The sequence below is a fragment of the Podarcis pityusensis genome (genome assembly GCF_964106645.2).
Source record: "Podarcis pityusensis genome assembly, chromosome: 6".
NCBI classification, from domain to species: Eukaryota; Metazoa; Chordata; class Lepidosauria; order Squamata; family Lacertidae; genus Podarcis; species Podarcis pityusensis.
This window is the reverse complement of record NC_138030.1, coordinates 39,521,164-39,527,609: the sequence shown is the minus strand read 5'-3', so window position 1 is coordinate 39,527,609 and position 6,446 is coordinate 39,521,164. Positions and strand designations below refer to the sequence as shown.

The 6,446-nt window shown below is 40.0% G+C and overlaps 1 protein-coding gene across 1 annotated transcript in view; it reads left to right on the top strand.

Moving 5' to 3' along the window:
• DYRK3 (dual specificity tyrosine phosphorylation regulated kinase 3) overlaps window positions 1-6,446 on the top strand; it is a 43,909-nt gene that overhangs the window by 14,513 nt on the left and 22,950 nt on the right. The window lies entirely within an intron of this gene.

Below are 6,446 nucleotides of genomic sequence, written 5' to 3'. Positions count from 1 at the left end.
CAGGGAAAGACTCAGAATTAAACTACGTGGTTTGCTTTGAGCAGCTAGTTGCAGGATCAGGGCTTGGGCTTATTGGTGCCTGTTTGCATTCCGACTTTGCTGGTAAACCCCATTGGTTCCTGGTGTGAACTGATCTGTCGATTGGCCGCCATGTCAACCGTATACTGATTTCTAGTTATTAGGATTTTATCTCAGGGCTTACCGTATTTTAAAGCTTTCCTCAGTTGTGAAACGTAAGTAATTACATAAAGCCGTTGTATAGTGGCTAGAGCGTTAAGAGAGTTAAACTCCCCACTTGGGCCATGAATCTCACTGGGTGACCTTGAGCCAGTCACCAACTTCCAGCATAACCTACCTATCAGGATTGTTGTGAGAATGATATGGAGAGGGGGAGAGTCATACACTGAACTTGTGGTGACATGCAAATGCAATAATAAATAATATATATCTTAGTGCTATCAGGCCAGGAAGATATTCTGAGCATTTTCTTGCTAGTAGTTTCATCACTTGGCATTGTTTTTTCCAAATTTGTTGGCTTTTGTGTGTGTTTCTTTCTTTGTGGAGAGCCAGTGTGGTGTAGTGGTTAAGAGCGGTAGTCTCGTAAGTCTGGGGAACCGGGTTCGTGGCTCCGCTCCTCCACAAGCAGCTGCTGGGTGACCTTGGGCCAGTCACACTTCTTTGAAGTCTCTCAGCCCCACTCACCTCACAGAGTGTTTGTTGTGGGGGAGGAAGGGAAAGGAGAATGTTAGCCGCTTTGAGACTCCTTAAAGGGAGTGAAAGGTGGGATATCAAATCCAAACTCTTCTTCTTCTTCTTCTTCATCTTTGTTTTTTGTTATTGACTAAAATTTTGTTACTAAAATTAATTTGCTATGGGTGAAGTTGTATCTAAGGAAAAATACATTTCAATATATTGGCATCTGTCTGTCTTGGAAGACAATGGAGTGTGCCTTTGGGGGTGAAGATTGGAAAGTTACAGCACCTGCTGTGGCTGTAGAGACTAATATGGGAGAGATGTGTTTTGCTGCAGCTGGGGCAGATGAATGTGTTTGATTGTGCTGCTGCAGATGCACCATGGTGTTTCTTCTCTGCGCTCCTCCCAACAGTCATTCCTCCTCTGGTCATTGCTATGGATGCATAACCTGACTGTTTCAATGCACTGCAGCCATCCGCAAGGGATTCCCACACAATGGGGTTGATGATGCCAACTTTTATGTCACATTTGCAGACATCTTTGTAATGCAGAGTTGGTCTGCCAACGGGCCTGGTGCCTAAAGCCAGGTTCCCATAGAGGATGTCCTTGGGGATCCTGCCATCTTCCATTATTTGGACATGACCAAGCCAGGGTAAATGTTGTAGAGACAGGAGTGCAAACATGCTAGGAATGTGGGCTTGGGAGAGCACATCTTTGTTTAAGACTCTGCCCTGCCATGTGATGCCCAAAATCTTTCTGATGCAGCGCATGTGGCATTGAGATGTCACGCCTGTCGACTGTATGTTGCCCATGGCTCACTTTTATAAAGCAGCATGTTCAGCACACAAGCCTGGTGGTCCTTCATCTTGGTATTGTTAGCACCACATTCTCCCATACCCTTTGGAGAGGCGAGCCTTGCCAATACGCTTGTCCAGTTTAAGTGTCGATGGAGAGGTTGCTGGTTATGGTGGAACCCAGCTGAGGCATGGAGTGCTGGTGATGTCCTGATTCAGGGTGTTGGTCTTTGTCAGGCTGATGGTAAGGCTCAACTCCCTGCAGGCTTGGGCAAAATGGTTGATGAGTCTCTGTAGAGCTTTCTCAGAGTGAACTTCAAGGCTGTGTCATCTGCAAACAACATCTCTCAGATAAAGACCCACCAGGCCGCCACAGTTTTGTCTTAGCACAGAGATGTGCGAGGTTGAACAGACCCCCGTCGCTCCTCAAATGAAAGTACAAACCATGGACTTTGACTACAGTATATGTATACTGTACTGTTTTTGCTGAATGAAGTGTATCCCTATTAAATAGATGCAACTGGGCTCCCTAATCATGGGGCTTTTTAGTATCCATGTTACAATCACTTGACATTTGTCATGGACTGCTTACAGCATATCAGTAATCTGGAGATTAGTATTTAAATCCTGAAGACTCCAGGACAATCATAGGGTTTTGGCAGCATTCCTAAGTTAGCAGACAGTCGACAAAACAAGATGTTCTAAGAGCCTGTAAGTGGCCTATTATTTAATTATTCAGACTGCTGCTTTTCTAAGGAGGGTACAGGGACAACAATCTGAGTGAGTTGTGTGTACTGAAGATGGCCATGAAAGCATTAGCAAACATAGTGAATGGTGTAAACCCAGAGCCTGTCATGGGCAAGATTCTGTTTCCTTAGCTACAGGGTTGCATCATGCTGGAGATGTAAAATACAATGCGGCAAGGAGAGTCCAACTGTCCATGGCAATGGGGCTGATATCCTACATTATTAAGGGTATCAAAAGTCTAATGAGCTAACGAAGCAGGGAATATATGCGAAAGTGGGGAAATATGTACAAAGGATCGCTAGAGCAGAGCAGTGCAGACTTCAGGCTTGTGGGATCTGTTTTGAGTTTTACTAGAACCCTGAGATCAACCAACTAGAACCAGGTGCAAGGACATAAATTTAGAATTAAAGAACATGGTTCTTATGTGCATCTGATGAGAACGGGGGTTTTGTGTCGGAAGTGAAATGAGCTTACAACCCTCACAAAATTCTATTTCTGGTCACTCCAAGTTTTCTTCATTGTACTTAATAGTAGGGTAGATACATGTTGTTGTTGTTGTTGTTGTTGTTCCTGTTACTTACTGATCTACTGCACATCACCCAAAGATCTACCAGTAGATCCACATCTACCTTTAGCTCACCCCTGACCTAGAAGTCTTCACCTTCCTAGGATTTCCCCTGAGGCTTTACTGGAATGAGCAAGCTTACTCAAAGAAGAGCAAGGTCAGACTTGTGGGCAGCCTAAACTAATTCTGAAACCGTATATCTGATGAGGGTCATCCTCCTGTCTTTATAACGATACCATAAGGAAGATTTCCAATATGACCCACATAAGTAGCTATAAATGGTCTTACTTTCATTTGGAGCTAGTGCCACATTGATCTGTGGTCCCAGAGTCGCGTGTCAAAGTCGGTGTGGCCAAAGTGTAAAGTGGCCATAGACATTCTTTTAATTTTGGAGGTTGAGGGTGTAACAAAAACCTTTTGGCATCACAGTATCACAGCAAGGGACTTATGGGAGCATTCATTCTTACAAAACCATGCAAAGCAGCAAAACACCTTTTGGCATCACAGCAGGGGATCCATGTGTTGTTGTTTTTTAATGACTTGGTGGGAGGTCTTGTGGGACCATAAAACCCAGCCCATGGGCTCCTTTTAGCTACTATTTGTTTTAAGACATGCACAATTTTTCTTTGCCAGAAGCTGTACTTTTACATTAAAGAGGTAGACGGATTGTGAAGGTAGGAGAAACTTGATGGGCTATTGTCTTTCTTTAACTACTGTCCTTCTCATGACACTTTCCAATAAAATAGTGTGCATTTATGCTTGCATCAGAAGGTATAGCAGATACAATAGTCAGGTAAGACTGTGCTCCTGTGCATACCTTTTGGGGATAAGCCCCATTGACCTTAGTGGAACTTCAAAGTTAAAATGAATAGAATTGCACTGCAAATGTTTAAGGTTCCTACCTGTCATGATCTATGCAAACTACAATCCTAAGCACACTCATTAAAGAGTAAGTCTTATCAAATTCAGAGGGACTTATTTCTGAGTAAATAGACATAGGATTGTGTGGGCCAGTAGCCTTCTGCATATCCATAAGGATGAAAGCCCCTGAATCTCTGAAACTACTATCTAGCTGTACCCGGTTGCAAGATTAGAGCAATTAACATTTAACTCTTAATTTAAAGCTATTTCAACATTTGTCTGGCTGCTGCTGATTTGCTTTTAAAAAATGATTCAAAGCCCAGGCACATCAAGCAAAAATGTGTACAATATTCTAGGAAGAAGCTATTTGATGGAAACCAGAGAATAACTCTCATTCTCTGAAGATTATGCATTAATATCTGGTACATGTAAAAACAAGATAAGTAAATGTTCTGGTTTTATTCTATTTCTACCTTGAAATGGAATGTATGGTGAAATACTATGGCTATCACAGCATGGTGTTTATTATTGATTTTATATATATATATATATATATCCATAGACTGAATTTGTATAAAATATTTGCATAACTGATTCTTTCTACATAAAGAAAGTATGTTCGCCTCAGTGTAATGTAACGTGAATTGAAAATCACATCTCACCAATAACTCCTGTGTAAGGAACAAAGTTGGACAGCCTTCTTCAAAATAATCTTGAGCAGAGGAGAAATTGAGCTTTTCCAACCTGCTGCCTTCAACATATTATTGGGACTACAGCCCCCACTATTCCTGAACACAGGCCATCTAGCTTGATCTGCAGTAAGTTTGCAGTTCAACAACTGGAGGGCATAAGGTTGAGGAAGGCTGGATTAATTATACAACTTATTTGCTTGTTTATATCCCATCTTCATTTCATTTTCATTTATTATTTCTATGTCACTTTTTACTCACATGAGTCACAAAGCGGCTTACATACAATAAATAAGAACATAGTAGAACATCACAATTACAACATAAATCTTATAAAATAATTAACAAATCTTCAGTAAAACAACAACCTTCTATAAAGCACCATTAATAAAACAACTTTTAAAAAAACAGGCTAAACAGCACAGCCGCAAGATAAGTAATAAAATTCACAAAGCTTTACAGCAGACATAATCCACAAAACAATATTAATGTTAACAAACTAACAATCAAAAACAAACTAAGCACTCCCATGTGTTCAAAGTAGTATACACAATCCCCTTCCTCATTTCATTTTATGGCCCAAAGTCACCCAATGAGCTTCATGGAGAATTCCAAATATAGTATATAAAAAGGCCCAAAAAACTTTGAGAGACTACTTTGAAATAAATATGAACACCAATGTAGAAAAAAGAGTAATCTGGGACGCAAGCAAAGCGGTCATGAGAGGGTTTCTGATACAACAGAATGCAATAAAGAAGAGAAGTCAGAATGAGAAGAAAGATAAAATTTTGGAGAAAATAAAAGAAAGTGAGAAGAAATTGAGAGCAAAACCAAAGTCGCAGGAGATTCTGAGAGAAATAAAATTATATCAAGTACAATATATGAAAATGATGAATCAGGAAATAGAATGGAAAATTAAACAAATGAGACAAAAAACATTTGAATCAGCTAATAAATGTGGGAAATTGTTGGCCTGGCAAATGAAAAAAAGACAAAAATTAAATACTATTACAAACTTAGAAGTGGAAGGAAAGAATATACACAACCCAATTGAGATTAGAAACTGTTTCCAGAGGTACTTTGAACAATTATACACGCAAGGGCCACAGAAAGAAATGGACATAGACCGATTCTTGAAGACAAATGGATTACAAAAAATCTCTCAAGAAAGTAAATTAATGCTGAACTATAAAATATCTGAACAGGAAGTGGAAGGTGCCATTCAAAGCATGCAATTGGGCAAATCTCCAGGACCGGATGGGCTGACTTCTAGATATTATAGATCCTTGAAAGAGTGGCTATTGCAACCTTTGAAGGAAGTCTGCAAAGAAATTTTGGAAGGGAAAAGGGCACCAGAGTCGTGGAAAGAGGCGTACATTACACTTATACCTAAAACAGAGACTGAAAAGACTCAGCTTAAGAACTACCGCCCTATATCGTTACTTAATGTGGATTACAAAATTTTTGCAGACATTTTGGCCAAGAGATTGAAAAAAGTATTGATGGAAGAGATTCATAAAGACCAAGCAGGCTTTCTCCCAGGAAGACACTTGTCTGATAATTTGAGGAATATAATTGATATTTTGGAAGAACTAGAAGTGAATATAAACACTAAAGCAGTTCTGATATTTGTGGATGCGGAGAAAGCTTTTGACAATATCTCTTGGAGCTTCATGAAGAAGAACCTACAGGGGATGGGGGTAGGCCAAGGTTTTGAAAATGGTATAGGTGCAATATACTCTGAACAAAAGGCTAAATTAAATGTAAATAATGTGGTGACGGAAGAATTTAAGATAGAAAAAGGGACACGACAGGGGTGCCCAATCTCCCCACTGCTTTTTATATCGGTCCTGGAAGTTCTGCTGAATATGATTAGAAGGGACCGGTTGGTTAAAGGTATACAGGTCGGAGCCAAACAGTACAAACTGAGAGCATTTGCAGATGACTTAGTATTGACGTTACAGGAGCCAGAATCTAGTACTAAAAGGGTTTTAGAATTAATTCAAGAATTTGGTCAAGTGGCAGGATTTAAATTGAACAAGCTAAAAACTAAGGTTTTAGAGAAAAACTTAACACCGATTGAAAGAGAGAGGTTTC